This window comes from Ambystoma mexicanum, chromosome 6q, assembly GCF_040938575.1.
Source record: "Ambystoma mexicanum isolate Mex_15411 chromosome 6q, UKY_AmexF1_1, whole genome shotgun sequence".
Lineage (NCBI taxonomy): Eukaryota > Metazoa > Chordata > Amphibia > Caudata > Ambystomatidae > Ambystoma > Ambystoma mexicanum.
The window spans coordinates 571,818,251-571,841,866 of NC_090937.1; positions in this window are offsets into that span (position 1 = coordinate 571,818,251).

Here is a 23,616-nt window from a genome sequence, read left to right on the forward strand (position 1 = left end):
GGGGACTGACATGCATCGGCACCTAGCAGTGGAGGAATTACCGGGTCCGGCAAACTTGGAATACCCTGGTAATTCCTCATTGCCGGTTGCCAGATTTTTTCGTGTGTTTAGAGGTAGATTCCATTCCTATGCTGATGATACCTGGATCTATGTGGAAACGGAGAATGTAGCTGAGGCATTTGAGAAGATTGATCTGTGCATGCAAGAGATCAAAAGATGGATGGCATGTAACCAGTTACAGCTCAACGCCGCAGCCAAAACTGAGGTAATACAAATTTGGACCAGGGGATAAGATGAGGGCTGAAAAACTAAATATAAGCACGTGGATTCTAGGTGAAGAACTCCAGTTCTCAAAGAAAGTAAGGAATCTGGGATGTATATGGCAGGAAACCCTGGGCACTGAAACCGAGGTAGGTGCTAAAGTGAAGGCTGTGTACTACTCACTACGTATGCTCAGGAACGTACTTCCTTTTGTGACAATTGAAGATCAACCAGTAGTCGTAGGGGTGTTAACTAACTCTCATCTAGACTACTGCAATAGTCTACATGCAGGGCTTCCAGCAAAACAGATGATGAGACTTCAGAGGGCCCAGAATGCGGCAGTTACGTTAATTGCCCATCTCGGAAAAAAGGACCATGTCTCTAACCCTCGTAGATCGCTTCATTGGCTGATGGTGGAGGATCAGGTCAAGTTCAAGGTGGCATGTCTTATGTTCAAATGTTTTTATGACCTGGCACCAAAATATCTGAGTGCCAAGAGCCACTGCCATCAACCAACTAGAGATCTCTGTTCCGGAGTTACATTTTTGATGAACATCCCCCGGTCTAAACAGACTTCGAAGGGTGATAGGAGGTTCTCGTGTTTGGCCTAAAGCTGTGGAATCAGCTACCATTGACCATCCGGTCATGCCCATTGTTAGAAGGCTTCAGAAAAGAACTAAAAACCTTTCTATTCAAGTGAGCCAAAGTGATACTGGCCACAGCAGCTTCCTCAGTTAAAGTGCAAACTATAGTGAACATCTGCACATGAATGCAGTTGATTCTGCCTGGTGCACTTAAGAAATACACAAAATTAAAATCAAATCAAAATCACTAATATGCACACCTAGTCTTGCTATACACAATTCTACGCTGGTGAACAATAAAGAATCAGGGAATTTAGAAGGCCCAGCTAACTTAGAAGGGCTGACAGAGGCAGGAAATCTGAACAATGACCTCCCTTCCTCACTGTAACAAAGAGAAGCACAATTGGATAACTCTATCTTCTCCTTCACATTATTTCAAACGTTGGAGAGATTGATCGGTGCTCTGATTGAAACGTGTGATGCCCTTCAATAAATAAAACAAAATAATTTGTCTTTACTGAATTTAATCTTGGCATGCCCACAAAAATGATTCCAATATCTAATGTAACCTGTCAAGACTCATGTATTATACTTGAAGCTCCGGGAAAACATAATACACAAAAAAAGGACCCTCCCTTTGGAGACTATGGAAGACGGGCCTGTAGGTGGTATTGTGTCCTCTTGCCGACACCCGGTTTTCCAATGGGTGTTTTGCTGTAGGAGTTTTGCCGAAAATGTCCATCGAAATCTTTTGGGTGGTGTGGAAAAGGGTAAATAAGGGATTGGGGGGGAAGGGAAATAAAAAAAAAACATTAAGTTAAGCAAATTGGGTGGGGCTGACATTTTTTTAAAAAACATGTTGATGTTTTTTGCCCAAACTCCTGCTGCAAAACACCAGTCAGAAAAAATGGGGTCAGCGAAATGACAGGGAACCCTTTAGGTAACCTACGAGGAAATGCTGCAACACCGCTAAATAATGATACTACATCAGTTCCTCTCTCCAATAACTCCCAAGGCCCAGAGGAAGATGCATCAATTATTTTAATAGAGATGCACAGGGACATAATGATGGCCCAAAGTTCCCCCAAGCAAACAAATAAAAGGCAAAGACACCAGCGCAGAAAAAGGAAAAACAAATCTGCAAGAAAGATAGTTATTGATTCAAGATCGGACAAGATCATAATTGATCCAATTTAGACTAACACTTGAAATTAGAGAACTGGCCGCAAGGAATCACAAGAGAGCTTAGACGAAGAGGAAAAAGAACAAAACAAATGTGGTTGTGCCGGGTATCCACTAATAATCATAGAGACATTAGAGATTAGTTGAACAAGGGTTCTAAGAGCACTGATGAAGAAATCAATGAACTGACAGCAAGGGGCAGCGAAGCTCAGGAGCTTGATGAATGGAACTATTTAGAATCTCTGGAAAACCTATTTTATCTGGAACCCTTAGTCCTGCTGCAGGAAAGCAATACGGTAACCCCTTTGGTCCTGGTGGAGGCACCGGAAATACCTCCCAAAAAAGAAAATATTACGGTAATGCTAACATTTGGACAACAGAGGGCATACTTCAACAAACCGACTCCTCCCACTAAGAAGAACATGTTTGGGCAGCAACAAGGGTACATGGCTATGAAGATCAGTAGTTTATTTTGCTATAAAGGTCTTTTTTTACCTGAACATAACAGTGGTCTTACAACTATTTCACTGCACTCTGCCCATATGAAGCATAGATCTGATAATATAATCTTGGTGGACCAAAAGGAAGACTCTGCATATATCACATCTATTGTCCAGTTTTCCTCCCCTTCTATTTTGGAGTTCGTAATGTCCTTTGACAATGAATTAGGGCAACTGGCATGTGATTGTACCACAGTGTCATGACAACTTCCCTGGTCTGAAAGAAATGGCAGAAAAAATTACCTGGAAAATACAAGTTTGCCAGTGGGGGCAATGATCCACCAGCAGGCCTGACCTGCCGGTAGTTCATGCCTCTACTGTCAAATAAATGCTGGAATCACCAGCAATGGCAGCACCGCTGCCAGTAATTCCGTGCAATCCCATCCTATTGAGTCCTCTCGGACTCCATTGAATGGCAACTTACCGCTGTCTCTGCCACCTGTAATATTGCAGTAATAGTGGGATATTGGATGGTGGAGACAGTAGGGGCAGTCCCGGTATCCCACCAGAATTAACGGTGGGACACGGGAAAACTCATAATGTGCCCTAAAGTTGTCTAGGGCATAAGGGAGGGACGCCACAGGTTTTCACTGATTCCACTCATGAGAAATACAAAGACAAAGCGGGGTCGTTGGTCACAAATAGGGCTGAGTCTGGGAGTTTACAGGCAAGAGAAACTTGTAGAGAAGAAGGTAGATTTTGGGAACAATATACAAGACATAGCTAAAAATAACAATGAAGAAGAGTGGAACATGTATGAAAGTTGGTGATGGCTCCCTGCAATATTGAAATCAAAAGAACTAAATCGACCATAGCACACACTTCTCCATCTTATCTTGGAATACTAGGGGGCACTCTCATTACACTGGGGAGGAGGGTCTCATTGACAATCTAGATACATTTCATGTGCTTGCCTTACAGGAAACATGGCTTGTCAAAAACCATCATTCTGATGGAAGGCAAACCATTCAGGAGTTAGCTTCCAGAGGAAACATAGGAATCCCCAAAGGATGACTCTTGTTGAGTATCACTAATACTGTCAGCATCACTAAACTAGCCACTGGCTCCTAATACGTTTTGGCGGGGTTGCTGAGTTGGTGTGCAATAGAAGGCATAGGGCCTCATTACGAGTTTGGAGGCAGCCATGCCCTTAATAAGGGCATGGCTGCCTCCAAACTCGGGTCTGGGTTCCCTGAATGGGGAAATACCAGGCCATTCTGACTTTGGAGGGCCCGGTATTTCCCCATTCAGGGAACCCAGGCCATCCCCATTCCCATTTGAGCCCCATAGGGCACAATGGGAATGGGGCGCATGCTAACAACGGGCCCGTTAATGACGGGCCCATTGTTGGCATGCTGGCCCCCTCGCGGGACCCGAAAAGGATGTCTGGTCTGACAGAAGTACTGAGCTGGTCCCGCGAGGGGACCTCGTAATGAGGCGGTACGGGGTTAACTGCGCCGGCAGCATTACCAGCGCCATTAACCCCCTACCACCTCACTCGTAATGAGGCAGATAGACTACAAAATATTGGTCGTCAATCTATATGGCCACCCTAATAAACAACAGCATACATCAATACTCCCAGCAACAGATAACATTCTGGAATCTAATAAGTACTCCCACACACCTATAGTGATGGGAGATTATTTCTTTTAAAATGTTTTATGGTTAAACAAAGTTAACCTTTAACAAAGAGAAATATTCAAGACAAAAGTTGTCAACAAATATTAACCAATGTTACAGAACTAAAAAAAAGAATAGGCGTACATTCTTAAAATCACAATATTATAAATTAAACAGTTTAAAAAATAACCAAATAAGTATCAACAAAAAAAGAAAAAGAAAATGCAATTTTCACTACGACCTACAAACAAAGATAACATTCCTAATATAATCTAATACATGTGGGTTTCATGCACCATCCCATTCTGAAACAATCGACAGCCTACATTTTTAACCTCTACTTGGCAGACCTTTCAAGTGCTTTTAAAATCATTACAATCCATCTGGTCTAAATTGGGCAGTTGTCATATTCAGTGGTTAGCTTATGCTGATGACTTGGGCTTGCTGGACTCTGCCTCATGGGCACTGCAGCAGCAGCTAAATGCCCTGAGCTGCTGATGGGTCTTAAAATAAACACCAGCAAGACCAAGGTCATGTCTTTTCTTCCACATAAAATGAACAAGAGCAAGAGATGCGCTTGGACTCTAAATGGCACCAAGGTGGGAGAGCTTAAACTATTTCAATACCTGGGAGTCATAATAGATCACAGGCTGAGCTGGTTTCCTCAGGTGACCAGTGTTACACTTAGGGTTCACCAAATGATGGGAGCACTTAAGGCCTTTGCTTTCCAGCACAGGGGCTATACATTGAGGAGAATGTTGAAGCTCTATACAATTTTATTGTCCCTTCAATGATGTATGTCGTCACTATCTGGGGACTAAATTACAGAAATAGATTGGCAGCTCTGGAAACTGAAGGCCTTAAGAAGCTCTGCAAACTTCCTAGGAGCTTGCCAATAGAATTTTTATATGCTGAATTTAACCTCCCCAAAATCGATACCCAATTGATTACTAATGTTTTGAATAATCACGGGAGGATTCGACATGACAATGAAGAGTCACTATTGTCTTTTGTTAACAAAGAACAACATGACTGTCTCCAGTATCTGAGAGGGAGTGTTATTCAGAATATAATAGTGGTCGAGGTGTACGAAAAGAAATAGTGGAACTATGTTCCCTACTGGCCTGCGCTGCTCCCCACAAACCCCATTGCCACCCCCCTCCCACGTACAATAAAAACTCCAAAACACATGCCCCTGTCGTTTAAGGGAACATTTAGTGCAGTGCACTGTAAGTGCAAGTTACAGCTTTTTCCTACACTTTTATTTTAAAACGAAGCAATTCCAGAATGGTTTCTTTTTAAAAATAAATGTCTAGGAACTGTAAAACGTAATTAAAAGAAGTAGAGGAGCACCGCTCACGACCGCTCCCACCCACTTCGACCACTGGAATATACATTATTTTTTAGTCAACAGATGGACTCCATGCCTTAATTTGGAACAATAAATACGAACCCTGAAAAGCCATAAAAAATATATCAAAGGATATTTTCACGACATTCAGAAAGAACAAAACTTGGTTGACCTGGCAACGAAGGTTAATAGTCTTTTATACCTTGAACATCATAAATCATTGTCCAGCTTCCCTTGCTACATACGCTACTGGTTTTCCAAATAACAACATGCTACAGGCCTACATGAGGATTAAGTTTAATAGAGCAGAGACTTTAGAAATGATAGTTCCTAGACCTGGACTTCCAATGAAGGAAAGATTGTGTAGAATGTGCAGAGTGGAGGTGGTGGAATCTATCAAGCACCTGCTGCTATATGGTGATGGCTTAGATAAACTGGGAAGGAAGTGCTGGTTAGCATATGGTAATGTGAATATTGTAAGTGAGGGAGTGTAAGCCCTGTGGAAAAGATATATGCAGGGCAATGATGCAAACCTTGTTTACCATTTCACAAAACGATGGATTTATACACATGAAATATTAAGTGAATATTAAAGTTAAACATTGATGATTGATTAGGTCTGGAATTATCCAATAAAGGCCCGTACATACAACGTGTGTGTATACTAATTGTTTATAGGATGGTATTGTTTATTTAACAATGCTTTTCTTTTTGAGCCCATAAAAAGACTGAATGGACTATATTATACATAATAATAAATATCTATACATTATGTAAACAAACATCTGCATTTTGAATGATAGATGACACTCAACTTTAGCTGTAAGGTGGTGTAGAATGGAACAGTCCCACTACAGGGGAACTCTATCAAGACACTGGACTTTGTGCCCAGAACTGAAGGAAAAGGTTCAACTGGCCACTACAGTTGAAGGAAAAAACCTTGAGCCGGAGAGGCAGGCAGAGGCCTGAACGGATTTAGATCCCTCAGGGGCAAAACATGCCTGTCCAAGACCTTGGCACAGCTATGTCTGTTCCAAGCGCCGAGCCCCTGTCCCTGCAGAGCCTTTCATGAGATGAAAGAAGTGAAACTGGAACACCAGTCCAGGTGTCCCTGATTCCCGCACCCCTGACTCCTGTCAGGGAGACGGCCCAGTTACACTTCAGAGTCCCGGCAGCTGGTGAGTGTTCCTCACTGCCCGAGTGAAGAAAGAAAAGGTGAGATCTGTACTTGACAGCCAGCTCGGCATCGCTTAACAACAATAAATAAAGTCTGACTGACGATAGGCTGCGTATAGCAGCTCCAATACTTAGAGAGTGAAAACATAATGAACTAAGCAACTGTAAATCTGGGCTTATCCTGTCAGCACGGAAGACCCCTGTAGAATAAAACAAAACAAAGGAAAAGGTTCAAATACACCATCTAATACGTGGGTCTGCTTCAGAGGCAGATTTATCAACCCTGGTGCTTCTGGGTGGGGAAGAGGTTGAAGACATGTCAAACTTAAGTGCTGGTCGCTAAAGAAGAGCAAGAAACCCCCTGATAACTAACAGGCAAGGATTTGTGTGTGGGTGTATGTGTGTTCTGGGATTTCTGAGAAATAAAAGAAGAGGAAGATTATATGACGCCCACTTGGGCGTAGAAATAGATCTGCAGCACTTCCAGAGAGAAATAAGAAAGAAAGAAAGAAAGAAAGAAAGAAAGAAAGAAAGAAAGAAAGAAAGAAAGAAAGAAAGAAAGAAAGAAAGAAAGAAAGAAAGAAAGAAAGAAAGAAAGAAAGAAAGAAAGAAAGAAATATATTCTTGTCACCAGAGAGGAAGGTGGTCTTAGGTGCAGATCAGGCTAAATAAAAAAAAGAGGAAACAAACCAGTAACTTAATAACTTGCCGCACTCTGTTCCTCATTACACTCTAAGCAGCATAATCCTGAGGAAAACAGCAATAGCTCGTTGAGGCCGGCATGCCAACATACCCGAATATCGGGGTACTGATAGCTTCTTTGTGATATCACAGTATTGATCAGTACTCCGATATTCGGGTATGTGGTATCGTATGAACGAACAACGGCGCAAGTGGATATGAGCAACCGAGAAGCTTTTTGGTAATTTTTTTGCCAGCCACTTTTATGTGGCCAAGATATAAATAAATAACATCGAAGCACCGCCACCATCTGTGTCTTTCCAAAGAGAGTGAGATACATATATGTGCTATTGGTGCAGAGCGAAGTTGTTCCAGCACTCTTCTAGAGTAATGACGATCTCTTTGTTAGGAATTATTTCATCGCAGCACGTCCTGGATTAATCATTCAGTGTCTGAGAACCCAACCCAGGGGGTTTGTGTTCCCCAACTGAGTCCACATCCTGATGAGGCCAGACTGTTAAGTGACGAGAGCACGAGGGGAAAAGCATGTCGACGGCTACTACAAAACTGGACCATAAGTCTTGGCTTTCTCCCCATTTCCAAATATCCAGAACTGTTAGAAGTGGAGTGAATACTTGACTTGTATCAGAATTGATTCTGAATGCACATTAGGATACCAACATACCCGAATATAGGAGCACTGATGAATTCATTGTGATGTCACAGTATTGATGTGCACGTCACCCCCTACTGACCCTGAGTCACATTGATGAGGACATTGTAGAGTGTATAATTTGTCTTATGTTGTCACATGAGTGTTTGTAAACTTTTTTATATGCTTCACTAGAATGAAAGAGAATTCTTTCATATAGAATTGTCACCCTATATCTATGTTAACCAAATAAGTAGGTGATCCTGAAGTTATTGTTGTGTACACACGTAGGTAATATGTGCTAAAGGACGGGTAACCAGTTTCCTATTCATTTTTTTATGTTTAGTCCTCGTCCCATGGTGAAACTGGTCCCCCATTAACAAACTCACAGGGAAGTACCCACTGTTAGATATACATCAAAAGAAGCAATCAGTAACTGGGATGGTGCCAGGAACACCAGTAAGCAGGAAAAGGTTTGTTTTTCTTACTGTCTTGTTGAGGCCCCAAATTGTTTTATATTTTGCCAGACAGCAGCTGCCATAGATTTGTTCTTAATATGAGTTGAAGTCAGAAAATAACCACTGCATGTTTTGAATTGACTGCTGTAAAAGGTTGTAATAGTACTTGGTAGTCAATAATTATGTTGAAGATAGTGTTTTGTATGTAAATGTTCCCGTTGTAGATCTAATACTGTTGGTTTATAGGCTAAATACAAATGATCACCTTTTTGAAGTTGTTCAAATCTACATGTGTTATTAGTATTCTTTGCACCAGATTCTCTGCCTTCCTGTTAGTTTACTCTTTCTTAAATTTTCAGGTGGTGCTGAAGAAATCAGAGTTTATATTTGCATCAATTATTTTGAGGTTTTCCAACTGTTAATGTGGCATGATGTTGCCTTTCTTTTGTTGCTGCATTTTGCCAAGGGTCACACGAGTGACAGCCACATCAACGGAAAGTACACAGGTATGTGGGTGTAGCCATCTCCTGCATATCACACAGGTGGCTTTAAAATGGTTTCGATCACATGCATTTCCTTCGTTCTGTAACTCTGCATTAGCGCTTAATAGTACTTAGCGCTTCTCCCATTAATATTTCATCTATGCGCCTATCTATAGAGCATGCTGTGCAGCAGGTTAAGTGAGAAAAGGCTTACATAACTAATTAGCAAACACTACAAAAACCCACCCCTGTAGAAAGAACACAGAATATTCAAGAAATCAAGATGCATTACTTTCGGTAACGAGATAGGCGAAGGAAAGGCAATAAAAAACACAATGCTCAAAAAGGATATGTTCTTGAGTTGCACAAGGGATTAAGGTGACCTAGCCAGTCCCTATGGCCTAAAATGGACCATGTGGCCAGTTATCAAGCAATAATACATTTGTAGTGTCTTGGCCGTTCAGCGAACCAGGCTTCTCAGTGCTGTTCGCTGGTTCGGAATGTTGCAGTCAGGGTAATACAGTAAATGTGAAGGCAGGGTCGAACTGAAGGATGCTATGGTTGAAAGCGTTCCTCAAGCAATGCAGATGTGGAGATCACCGAGTTCTGTTCGACAGTTGAGGCTCGACAGCAGACAGCAAGCAGACTTATGTCAGGATGCACAAGGCAAGTCATTTCGATGCAGTGTTCGAAGGCTGCAGTTCAGGAAGAATGCCAGGGTCGGTTTGATTGCCAACTTGATCAGTGGTGAAGAGGCTGGAAGATTGAACAGCAGTTCGCACTGTGCAGTTTGAGCTGTGTTTCTTTGTTCGAGCTGAGGCAATGACACAATTTCAGAAGGCACGGTGCAGCAGCAAACTGGTTTGTGTGCACCAGACAGAGGTTCTGAGATCTGTGGGATGTATTTACCCATGCATCCTAGCCCTACCTCAAAACTGTGCAGTACTGACATGGAAAACATCATGATGGCCAGAGCTTCCCAGAAAATGCACAGGGAAATGCAGGAAGAATAGGCTGCCACCCATTTTTGCCGATGTTATGGGCACAGAAGGACACTGCCTAAAACCACCATTGGACTACCCACACAGTAGTCTGAAACCATTGGGAATGGCAATGCTGATTGCCAAATGCAACCTAGAATTGTTGGGAATTCATTTTCTTAAATCCCAAAAATGGGTGCAGTACCAGTACTCACCACTATCCAAAAGCCGGCAGTTTAAAACCACCCTGTGTTTCTCTGAAGGCAAGCCAAAGTGCCTATTTCAAACATTGCAATATGTGCAAAATATTCACTGAACACCAGCAGACATTTGGTAGAATGGAGTTTTGTGTGCCTACAAAATCTGGGAAATGAAGAGCCCAGAAAAATGCTTATAACAAGACTGGCTGCGCTGTGGATTTCAGCAGTTTAAGTTGCATTGGACTGAAAGACACTACAAATCTAAATGTTTAAATTGACTGAGTGACCTACTTTTGAGTGTCACATAGGTTGCAATTGTTTAAATGTCATAGTTTTGCACTTAGAATCAGCATTCTAGCTGCATGTGTAAAATTGCAAGTTAATTTAAAAAGCAACAAATAACATGACAGTAGCTGAAAGTCTGGCTTAAGGAACTGAATTCTGCCTGGCAACTACCCCCATCAGAAGGGAAACTTGAGTCACAGCTGTGTTCCCAGGCCAACCTTCCTTTTGCTGCCCACACTAAGGATATGCCATCTATCTGATAATTGAATTATCTGTGCTCTGTAGGAGAGTGAACAAAGCCCTCTTCACTCAGGCAAAGGTTTTTATTACGCAGTCGTAAAATGTAGCTTCCTCTTGGCAAGAGCTGGGAGGGGCACTGCCTGTGAGAGCAAGCTGGCTTGGCAGAAACTGGAAAGACTGGTTTCTATACCATGTGACCTGGGAAACCACACCCCTTTGGAGCCAGAACATAACTTTAAAAAGATGAATAACTCATAGAGCGGACATGTGAAAATTTTATAAATTATACCATAATTCTTGTGATTTTTCTGCCCACATTTTAAGAGGTTTTTCGACCCGGTGGCATGTTCAGGGGGGTTTTAGCGGAAAAGTGGATATTACTCTAAATGTATGCATGTTAAAAATCTGAAACTTCATCAGTTAATGTCCCTACTCCCTGCACACATGTATGTAAAGTTGGGTCAAGGTCAGAAATTGAAAAATCAGTTAAAAAGTGAAATATGTGCCATTTCTGAATGCAAGCTCCCAGGAAGAGCAGAGTTTGAACAGGGTATACCTCCTGTAATGCATGATGGGTGCATATGATTTTAAAACAATATGTACCTCTGCAAATATGTATTTGTTTCAAATCTAGATTTGTGTGTAAGTTGACAGGAGGAGTGGACTTTCTGCAGGCTGTAAAATGACATCACGCTGACTCACAGTTCATTCCCCAATCAAATGATAAATGGAAGTTTGACCAATTAGAAGCTGAGAGAGAGGTAGGGTCAGTGATGCTAGAACACACCCACATTCTAAACACATAAAAGCAGACAGACAGGACAGATAGGGACCTTCAAAATCCATCTGCCGCTGGAAGCTCTGCCGGAAAAATCCATACTTTACCTCCATCAACCTCCAGAAAGCCAAACTAGAGACTTCAATCTATCCAGAACTAAGAGACCAGACCAGAGAGAAAGCAGTGCTGTACCCAGAGAGACCCAGACCAGCAGAGAGAGCTGACCCAGATCACTGTGAAGTGCAGAGGCCAGACCAGACCAGACCAGAGTCCAGTCTAAAACCCTGACCAGATCCGTGATGAGGCCCATTTAATTCAAGAATATAGTGTGAGTACCCAGCAGAACTGTGTAGAACCAATCTCTTAGTTTAAATTTATCTAATTCAATCTATTTAACCTAAGTAGAACTGCCTCCTAGCTGTCACCTGTCATTTCTAGTTGCAAGCTGCACTTGTCATTTTGAGCTTTTGAAATTTGCAAACCCAAAAACGACCTTTATTAAATCGCTCATATCTCCGCGACCGTTTGGGCTAGAGACTTGCAGTAACTTTCCTCTGATAGCTTAGAATCGTAGCTTTGAATCGCACCAAGAACCGCATTCCTACCCCTTATAGTTTTACCGCAATCGCGGAACACGCATCCGCGAATTTTACCGCGATTTGCAATTTCTTCACATGTAAAAACTGCTGCTGTTTGCTTTCCATTTGCCAGAAATTCGTTTAACCTGCTAACTATCCCTGCATCATTGCTAGTGTGAGCCTGGACTAATATTAACTAGATACCACTCACCCTGAACCTCTGAAAGGGAATTAAAAGCGTTTCCAGCATATTTCTCATTCATTGCTAGCACATATCAAAGCATTTGGGCCTGTGTTTTCAAAACTCCTATCTGTGTTTTAAACTTCTGTTGTCTAAGCTTGCTGGATTGAACTGATTACATTGATTGCATTTCTGAGAACTGTGTGCTTTCCTCCCATTCCCTTGCATTGCATAAAGAGGGGGGGAGTGAATAGCCAGAGAAAAGTGATTACATTGTTTGGTTGAAATCATATTGAGTATTTTCTGTACTGCATTCATTGAATATTGCATCCACCTGAGCTTACATAAAGCATTCTGTACCACCTTATACTTTTGTTCCTATTCACCAGTGTGCTACCTTATCCATTCATGTCAACTCATTAGTGATTATAAGAAGTGTGTTAGTGCCAGATTCTCCGTTGTTAATCTTCATCATATCAGATTAAGTGTGCTATTCAATTATTAATTTATTATAAAGCGTGATATAATATATATTGTTTAAATTATCAAATAAACCCTTTTAACTTGCAAAACAGAACTACTTCTTGGCTCAGTGGGGTCAGGGGGATTCCAAGAGAGGGGTGTTATATAGGGGTAGTCATCCAGAACGCATGAACTGGACCTAAAGATATATCAATAAGGGTTTTCATTCAGTATTCTAGACTAGGCGTTAACTTAGCTGTAGTGCTGAATTGAATCCTCTTACAAATTGGGGGCTCGAGCCGAGACGTTGGGTTAGATTTACCACTTGTGCAGCTTAATACAGTGTGCTAACTGACGGGATACATACATCCGGTCGGATCACCACGCTGCATTACGCTGTGAAGCATTCCTCAAAAGGGACACTCCAAGAAAAGTTCTGTTCTGCAAAAATAAAATACAAACTTCTGTAAGTCAGGACAGAGACCAATCTCTAGAATGACGACCTTAGTAGACATGAAAATGGCCAGAGAGCACCTCTTGCATAAGCTATTTGTGAGAGGTGAATGGACCGAACAGGGCCAGGATGCGTGGTTGCAGGCAATCACACAACAGGTCACTGAAACAGGGTCAGATATATATAGAGATCAGGGTCCATTACATGTGGCCCTGAGTGAACTATATATGGCTCCTAAGGCCAAAGATGAGCACGACAAGATTGTTAGGATAGCGGCATATTTATATTTATACATGGGAGCCATACAGAATAAATGTGCTGAAGGCCATGACCTGGCAAAAAGGCAACAGATGGCGTTACAGAAGGCCCAATCTGACCTGGTCTCTTCTGAGCAGAGGCTGCAGAGGAGCCAGGAGTCAGAAGATGATAGTAGGCAGCACATCATTAAAATAAAGAAGGATATGGATGTGCTGCAACAGGAAAAGGTAGAACAGGATACCAGATTTCTGGCCTTGCAGAAGGAATACCAAGAAGGTTTGGACTCCCTACTGCAAAACCAGAAAAAGCTGGAGCAACAACTGGACTTCAACAGGGTATGTGCTGAGCAGGTAGTCACCCTGCAAGGCCACCTAGATAGAGTGAAGGCAGAGAGCAACAAACTAATTCTGAAAGACCTGGATACCCAGGCAGAGTTTGATCAGGAGCGCCAGAATGCTGGTGCCTTCCAAAGGCAAAGGGACGACCTGGCGGCACAGATGCAGGCTCTTAGTCAGGAAAGGGATACCTTAGGCCAGGAAGTCTGCCATTTAAAAAGAAAAATGGAAGAAAATCACCTGGCCCACCAGGGACTGGGTGACCTCCAAAAAGAACACCAGAACTCGTTAGAGCACACCAGGAGGGTGGAAGAGGCTTTGGCAAGAAAGGAGCAGGCCAATAGGGACATTGCCCAGGAGGTAAACCTCCTGCAGCAAAGACTGGCCCAGTTCTCCAGGACCAACCAGGAAGCACAGAGGGAGAATGAGGCCCTCTGTCAACACAATGATAGGCTCCAGCAACAGGTAGCGATGCAGGAGAAACTGATAGAGTCGAGTAAGGCCTTAACAGAGGAACTGAAGGCACAAATGCAGGCTCTTGCATTGCAACAGGGAGCAGGGGCGGATAGAGATGAGGTTCGCTGGGAAATGGAAACTCCGGAGCATAACCTCAGGAGCCCTAGTACCAGAGGCCCTCATACCTCTCAGTCCCTGGACTCTGCCACCCCCATGTCCCCTGGTGCACATGAACACAGGGCCACAGGGATGGCAGATTACTATCCAGCTAAAAGTATGGGGCTCATAGGCCAGTACCACTCAGGAATGGAGGGGTGGGCATCCGGGTATGGGCACCCAAGTACAGTACAGTTCAGTGGGGAACCCCAGGAGAGTAGGCCCATTAAGGGCATCCTGAAAACCTCTGCCCAGTTAGGTCAGTGGAGGGGGTACCCATCAAATCCTGGCAGCAAGGAGGAATCTGAAGACTCCTCTGAACTGCGCAGGACACAGGAGACCAGGTCCCCACATTCTGCCAGCCATTCCCAGGCTCGCAGAATCCGGGAAAACCGGGAAGAACAGACGGGAACCTCTGGGAGCAGTGCCTCTGAGTCCGAGGAAGAATGGACAAGGGTTACCCGAACCAAAAAGGCCAATAAGGCAAAAAGGGCCTTGCTTAAGGACCCCTTAAAGCAGATTAAGGCGATCAGGAGCGTCATCACGCCTTACCATAAGAACGCTAAGTATTCTGTTTGGGAGCACTTAGAGTTGTTTGAACAAATGATGGAGACTTTCCATTTGAAGGACAGCCAAAGCTGTATTCAATATGTAAAGTGGACCTTCTCCCCGGAATACTCCAGTTTCTTTGCGGGGCTGGAGGACCAAAATCATTTAAGATGGTCCACCTATAAGGCGGCCATCTTGAAACATTTTTCTGTTCACAGAAATCCTCAAGAGGCTCGCAAGGCAGCCTACAATTTGCAATGTGGGGAGGATCAGGCCCCACAAGAATTTGTGCAGGAGTTAAAGCGGGCTTTTGCACAGACCACAAGAAGGGTGCGCACGGATAGCAGGGAATTTATTAATACGTTTTTCCATGCCTTGCCCAAATATATCATGACCCAGCTCGTGAGGGATTTTCACGAGAAAAGATCTTTAGACTGGGTCATTGAACAGGCTACCCGGATCTATGAGGTGCAGAAACCGGTAGATAGCAAAAGTAATGCCCAGAAAAACCCCAAAGCCAACAGCACCCCTGCTGCTGCCAAGGTGGCAGAGGTAAAGGTCACCCCCGTTTTGGATTTGGAGATGGGGGGGCCTAAAAACCTACCTGCACCTAATAATGCTAGGCCCAGAAGGTCCTCGGGCCAGTCACAGACAGAGAGCCAGGGAGGCAGCCCCACAAATGGGGTCCCTCGCTCTCCTGATATTGTAAGTCCCCGTTACAAGGGAAATCGACCCATCCTGGGTTATGTGTGGACACCTCCAGCCCAAGGGGGGGATCCAGCCAAGCACCAAACCCAGGGAACTTCCCTCCAAACTTCCCACAGGAGGGCAGAAATTTACCAAACCCTGGGCAGAACTTTTTCCCCAGATATCCACCCGACTTTCAGCCCCAAAACCATCCATCCTTCTTTCCCCAATTCCCTGAGCCCAGACCACTGAATCCGGGAGAGGGGAGGCCAAGGGTGGAGGGGTACCCAAATCTTCCCAACCCGGGGTATTACCAGAGGAGGGACAGCTACCCTTCCTGGGATCAGCCCAGGGGAGAAAACAGGGCCCCGTATCAGCCTGAATGGGTTTCCCAGTTAGAGCGCCAGGTTCAAAACATGGCGCGGGATCTGGGTCACATACTGAGGGCTCAGCAGAACCCTCAGATGGGCGTGCCAGCGCAGAACGCACCCAACTCTGGACCTGGTGCTCCAGAACAATGACGGGGGCAGCACCCCGATAACTCACCGGTTCCCAGGGAGGAGGCACAAAGGGAAGGGGGGTGTAAAGCCTTGGAGGAAGCTTCCTTCCTCACTTGTAAACAGCCCCTGGAAACCAAGGAACCGGAAACAAAATCTCTTGCCCCTGAAAGTCTGCCTCCTAAGGAGCAGAGGGGGGGTAGGAGAAACAAAAGACCCAAACAGACTCAGTTTGAGGAGGAGGTACAGATCTTCCAATTTGAGGGAGAGGGATCCTCAGAGGATCCTGGGAAAAGGATCTTCTCCTTCAGAGAGGGGGGAACTCCTCCCAAAGAAAAATGGGTCCCTAGGGATGCAAATCCAGACTGGGGAGATGTGGAGACTGAGCTACCGCCGCCCACCATCTCATCCCAGAACCAACCGCAAGAAAATCCCCTGGTTCAAACCCATCCTGGTGACTGCCTCCAAAAAGGGGGGGGCGGCCCAGAACCGGAGCCAGGGGAACCCACAATGGCTCTGATCTCCAGTTGCCAACTTTTTCTTTCAGATTCCCAAGGCTCTCCACAGAATTCTGCCCAAATCTCTTCGCTAGCGATGTCCAAAACCAGAAAATCAGCCCACCAGTTGTCCAAAAATGTACATTATCTGTGCCCCCTTGAGGAGAAGGAGGGAAGATATTATGCCCCGGTACAAGTACAGGGGCAGGGTACAATCTCGGCACTGGTGGACACTGGATCTCAAGCTACCCTTCTGTCCAGAAGGGCCTTTGACGAACTGAATGCAGGAAGGGGAGAGAATTACCAAATTCCTCTCACCTCTCTTCCGGGACAACTACAGAACTTTGACGGGAAGGAAATTCCCGTTGAGGGGACTGCAGACTTGGACATTAAAATTGGGCGACATAAGTTGAAACACCCGGTCATAGTTGTGACCCCGGAGGGCACCCCTTGTTTACTAGGGAATGACCTCCTGAGAAGGTTGTCACCCCTAATTGATTGCGTAAACAAGGTCCTCTGGACCCAGACTAGCCGACCCATAAAATTAAAACAGAGTGTCAACCATGTTAGTTTAAACGGCACCTGCCACATGGTTGAACAAAAATCTGACCAAGTAGAATTTCACTTCCAGAACCACCAAATTCCAGACGTGACAGTAATAGCAGTAGGACAACAGACTAGTGATGGGGGGTCCTCTCTGTTTCTGAAAATCAACCTTCCTTCCAGTTTAAGGTGGTATTCCACGCTGGAAGGAAACACTCTGAAATTCTATACCAATCCACAATCTGAAACTCCCACTCCTATAGTCCAGAAAGATGTGAAATCAGCTCAGAGCCTGGCTGAGATTCAGCAAATTGGAGAGCAGTTGTTCATCCCTGTTCAGTTAAATGATGGGAAGGACTCTGTTCTCGCTCGAGTGTGTGTGAACAACGGTAAGAGCTTCATCAGCGAAGCCATGTTCCGCCAACTCCCAAAAGATCCAGCCATTCCCACCTTCAAACTGATAGACAAATCGGAAATGGACCTGGAAGCACCTAATTCAAAACATCTCCTGCCAAGCAGGTGTATGCTCAAAATCTCCATTGGCAACAAGAGCATAGTCCATAATTGTTGGGTCGTGCGAGACGTCACTGCCGCCTTTTACTTAGGCAGTGACATTCTCAATCGCTTCGCCATTAGTTTGGACCTAATAAACTTCAAAGCTTGGTCCCGATTAGCGGATAATCCCATGGGCTTTGATGATCCAGAAAAAGCATTTAGGTCAGCTCAATTGCTACCTTATGCAGTTGAAATTCAGGTTAAAGAGGAAGTCACCATCCCAGAAAGGACCCGACAATTCTCCCTGGAAGTGAAAGTTAAAAGGGGACAAGAGTTGAAAAACCCTGATGCTTACATACATCTAAATGCTTCTCTCCAACAGCAAGGGTTAGGGGTAAACCCAACTCCATTAGTCAACATAGAACATGACACCATTCCAATAGAGGTGGATAACAGTGACTTAAAGAGTATTACTCTAGCCGCAGGCACCATTATTGGAATGGCGGTTGATGACCGACATTTTTCCATAGATTTAGGTAATGAGCTGTTAGGACCAATCCCCAAGGACTGCTTTGACAGTGACAGTGATGACAATACAACACCAGACAGGATTTTTACCCGGCATGGGGGGAACTTCCTGGTGTACACTTCCTGCCCCTATGGTAAGGAAGATGTGACTTGTGACTTCAGGAGGGATGAGGTGATTTTCCAGGTCCATGAGGGCTGCCTTTCCCACCTGAAGCCTCCGGTCCAAATCAGCACTCTAACCAGGGACTTCTCCACCCAGCTGGAGGAGGCCGCTGAAATAGCCAAACCAGAAGTCTTTCCAGGCTTCAGGCAGATGGTGGAAGAGAGAGTCAACCTAGCTGATGCCTGTGTGACTCTGGAACAAAAGCAAAAGTTGAAACAAGTTTTCTTGGATTTCCAAGATCTCTTTGCAGTAGACTCATATGACTGTGGTCGCACTGACATCCACACAACAACAATCCCCACGGACCCTGGCATGACTCCTGTGTTTGTGAAGCAATATCGCTTGCCTCTCGCATCAATGGAGTCCCTTACTGAAATAATTAAGAACCTTGAGTCCCGGGGAATAATCCGTCCAGTCCACAGCACCTTCAATAATCCGGTGCTGGGAATATTGAAGCCAAACGGCCAGTGGAGACTCTGTGCCGACCTCAGGGAGCTCAACAAACGGGTCCATACTTCCCGATGGCCTCTGCCCTACATTGACCAAGGGCTGGCCCAGATCCAGGGGTCACAGGTATTCACTGCAATAGACCTGACCAATGGGTACTGGACCGTGCCTGTCAGTAGGGAGGACCAATACAAACTGGCTTTTACCTTTGGGGGCCAGCAGTACACATGGACCCGGACTCCCTTCGGATACCTTAACTCCGGTAATGAGTTCAATATTTTCCTACATAAGGCCATGCCCGACCTGGGTGCAAGGGGTAACCTGGCTTATGTAGATGATGTCCTCATCAAAAGTTCATCTGTGGAGGAACATATAGCGGAGATCCGTTATGTTCTGACACAGTTGAGGGCCGCCGGAGCAAAACTTTCCTTTCAGAAAGCACAGTGGTGTAGAACCCGTGTTAATTTCTTGGGGCATGAGATTACTCCTCAGGGCCTCTGTCCCCAGGAAAAGAAAGTGGAAGCACTTCAGAAACTGAAAGACCCAACAACTCTGCGGGAACTAAGGAGCCTCCTTGGACTGACTAATTACAGCAGAAAGTTCATTGAGGGCTACGCAGAGATCACCAGACCCCTGATTCATCTCCTGAAGGGGGGGGTCAAGTGGGAATGGGGTCCCGAACAATCCGAGGCAGTAAAACAACTCAAAAGAAGCCTCTCACAAGCGCCTTGCCTAGCTTACCCTGTCAGAAACAAGGAGTTCTTCCTGGAGACGGGGTTCTCTAATACGTGCTTGACGGCAGTATTATACCAAAAGCATGACAAGGTCAATAAAGTAATCTCCTATGCGAGCAAAACTTTATCCTCTATGGAGGAAAAATTCAACGATTGTGAGAAGGCACTCCTGGCAACGGTGTGGGCATTGAAGAATTACCGCCCGTTTATCCAGGGGGAACACATCATAGTGGAGACTCCACACCAGCCTCTGCAATATCTCCAAAGTGACAGAATCCGGGCCGGAAATGTGAGTAATTCCCGAATTACTTCCTGGATTCTGTCAATGCAAGGCTTTCCTGTGGAGGTCAGATATGGCCAAAACAAGAAGAGTCCCCTCGCGCAAGGTCTGGCTGACTTGCATGATTGTGCCAGAGAAAACTGTCTCGAGGACGAAAGTCTAAAAATAAAGGACAACATGGAGGCATACCTTAATTCCCCCCACAAAGTCTTTGAAGAAGACAAGTGTGAGGGAATGCCCACTGTGTATGTGGATGGATGCTCTTACCATGTTGACAACGACGGGGAGAAAGAACTGGTGGCTGGCGTAGGGAATGCATGGGTGAATGAGTCCCCAGAACCCTCCGCTGGATACAAAATTGGTCCCCGAAGTAGTCAGGTGGCAGAATTGATGGCTGTGCATCAGGCCATCCTCACTGCTGTCCAGCATCAACTCCACGAACTGGTCATAATCACAGATTCGGATTATGTACGGAACGGGTTCGTGGAGCACCTGGTTAATTGGAAAACCAGAGGCATGTTATGTGCTAACAACAAACCCTTGAAACATGGGAAGTTGATTCAAAACATTGATGATCTGGTCACATCGAATGGGATGACCATCTACTGGAAAAAGATCAAGGGTCATTCCAAAGTAGAGGGACCAGACAAAACTGGAAATGACTTAGCTGATCAGCTGGCCAAAACCGGGGCCATCCAAGGGGATCTAATTGAGATTGAGTCCCTGTTGGGGGAAATCCAGGTCACTGCCATCACTAGGTCCCAGACAAATGCTCACAACGACCTTTCAATTGCACAATGGAGTAAGGAGACCCCTGATGCTGATTTGATTACCGCTCAGAAGGGGGATCCAATTATTGGTAAATTTTACCAGCACCTTGAGGACCCTGAGAACTTTCCCCTGACGGATACCGATTACATTGGGAAAGAGGACCTAAGAGTGTTGATGAAATGTCCAAAAATGTTCCGGATCCAAGACGGTTTGTTGGTAAGGAAATCCAAAGCTGGCCACGACCAGTGGGTGGTTCCTACCTCATTCCGAAGCCTGATGTTAAGTCACGCCCATGATGCGGCCACCGCCGGTCATAGGGGGTTTCACACAACATTGGAAATCTTAAGAGAGGTTGCATACTGGCCACACATGGGCCAGGACCTCAACCAATATTTGAAGGGTTGTCTTGTGTGTGCACAATTTCAGCCGACATCCCTCACACACCGGGCGCCTTTACAAAAGAGGGGAATGACACTCCCATGGTCAGATTTACAAATCGACTTTGTAGGCCCTGTGATTCGCTCGGCTAGGGGGAATAAGTACATGTTGACTGTGACATGCTTGTTTACCAAGTGGGTGGAATGTCTCCCAGCCCCAAATTGCAAGGCAGAAACTGCAGCTGCCTTGATGATTAACCACATCTTTTCCCGTTTTGGTCTACCTCAAAGGATTGAGTCAGACAGAGGTAGCCACTTCACCAGTGAAGTAATGACAAAGATGTGGGAGATACTGGGGGTCAAGAGAAAGCTGCATATTGCTTATAGACCAGCTTCCTCTGGGGCAGTAGAGAGATATAACCGGACAATTGTGAGCATATTAAAGAAGTTTGTGGCAGATTCTGGGCCAAGTTGGGATATCCGATTACCTCTGGTCCTAATGGCTATCAGATCTACCCCTTCATCTGCAACCAAAATGTCACCATTTGAGTTGATGACTGGGCGCAAGATGGTGCTTCCTCAGCATTTGCTCTATAGGACCCAAGAGCAGACACTGATAAATGCCTCCACTACTCATGAGTATGTGGAGAATTTAAGGAAACACCTCCAACATGCTTTTGCTTATGCTCAGCGGAATCTAGAAAGATAAGCTGATAGCATGAAGACCCATTATGACCTGAAAACTTCCAGGAAGGAATATCAGGTGGGAGACCGGGTCTATCTATACAACTTCCAGAGGAACCAGGCCAAGCAGCGCAAATTTTTGCCTACATGGAAGGGACCCTTTGAGATCATCGACAAAATCTCTCCTGTGGCCTACAAAATCCACATCCCCAAGGGTCCTTTGGCAGAGGGGGAAGACAAGTGGGTCCACATAAACCAGTTGAAATGTTGCCATCCCAGGCACACTCTGCAACAACTGGAGGAATCCTCTGGAATCCTAGCGGGTACTGTATCAGAATAATTCAGTTCCAATCATAAAACATACCACATCTAGTCTCTAACATATTGTGATTTGCATGAAACTGTCTCTTAGTTATACTGTTTTTTTTTCAAAATAAGAATGTACTGTTTCGTGATGATGAAATGCATATGCTGCCCCACTATCTCAACAGTGGTGGAAAAAAGTCTATGAGTAGGTATTGCCGCTCTTCCTTTGTCGTCCTAGGAGAAAGAAAACCTTGAGACGGGCCAAGGAGGACGATCCGGAGACCGGGAGCTGAGACGCAACGGGCTCGGGGTACCGCCCAATCTTCCCATCAGGACCGGCGAGGAGAACCGATCGATCAGTACCGGATGGAGGAAAAGATGCTGAACTGTGCCATTTATCGGAAGAAGAGGAGAACTACATCCCAGATCTTGCGGGTCCCATTCGTGAAATAGAATGGCCATCGCAAGAGGGGGGCTTGTGGGATGTATTTACCCATGCATCCTAGCCCTACCTCAAAACTGTGCAGTACTGACATGGAAAACATCATGATGGCCAGAGCTTCCCAGAAAATGCACAGGGAAATGCAGGAAGAATAGGCTGCCACCCATTTTTGCCGATGTTATGGGCACAGAAGGACACTGCCTAAAACCACCATTGGACTACCCACACAGTAGTCTGAAACCATTGGGAATGGCAATGCTGATTGCCAAATGCAACCTAGAATTGTTGGGAATTCATTTTCTTAAATCCCAAAAATGGGTGCAGTACCAGTACTCACCACTATCCAAAAGCCGGCAGTTTAAAACCACCCTGTGTTTCTCTGAAGGCAAGCCAAAGTGCCTATTTCAAACATTGCAATATGTGCAAAATATTCACTGAACACCAGCAGACATTTGGTAGAATGGAGTTTTGTGTGCCTACAAAATCTGGGAAATGAAGAGCCCAGAAAAATGCTTATAACAAGACTGGCTGCGCTGTGGATTTCAGCAGTTTAAGTTGCATTGGACTGAAAGACACTACAAATCTAAATGTTTAAATTGACTGAGTGACCTACTTTTGAGTGTCACATAGGTTGCAATTGTTTAAATGTCATAGTTTTGCACTTAGAATCAGCATTCTAGCTGCATGTGTAAAATTGCAAGTTAATTTAAAAAGCAACAAATAACATGACAGTAGCTGAAAGTCTGGCTTAAGGAACTGAATTCTGCCTGGCAACTACCCCCATCAGAAGGGAAACTTGAGTCACAGCTGTGTTCCCAGGCCAACCTTCCTTTTGCTGCCCACACTAAGGATATGCCATCTATCTGATAATTGAATTATCTGTGCTCTGTAGGAGAGTGAACAAAGCCCTCTTCACTCAGGCAAAGGTTTTTATTACGCAGTCGTAAAATGTAGCTTCCTCTTGGCAAGAGCTGGGAGGGGCACTGCCTGTGAGAGCAAGCTGGCTTGGCAGAAACTGGAAAGACTGGTTTCTATACCATGTGACCTGGGAAACCACACCCCTTTGGAGCCAGAACATAACTTTAAAAAGATGAATAACTCATAGAGCGGACATGTGAAAATTTTATAAATTATACCATAATTCTTGTGATTTTTCTGCCCACATTTTAAGAGGTTTTTCGACCCGGTGGCATGTTCAGGGGGGTTTTAGCGGAAAAGTGGATATTACTCTAAATGTATGCATGTTAAAAATCTGAAACTTCATCAGTTAATGTCCCTACTCCCTGCACACATGTATGTAAAG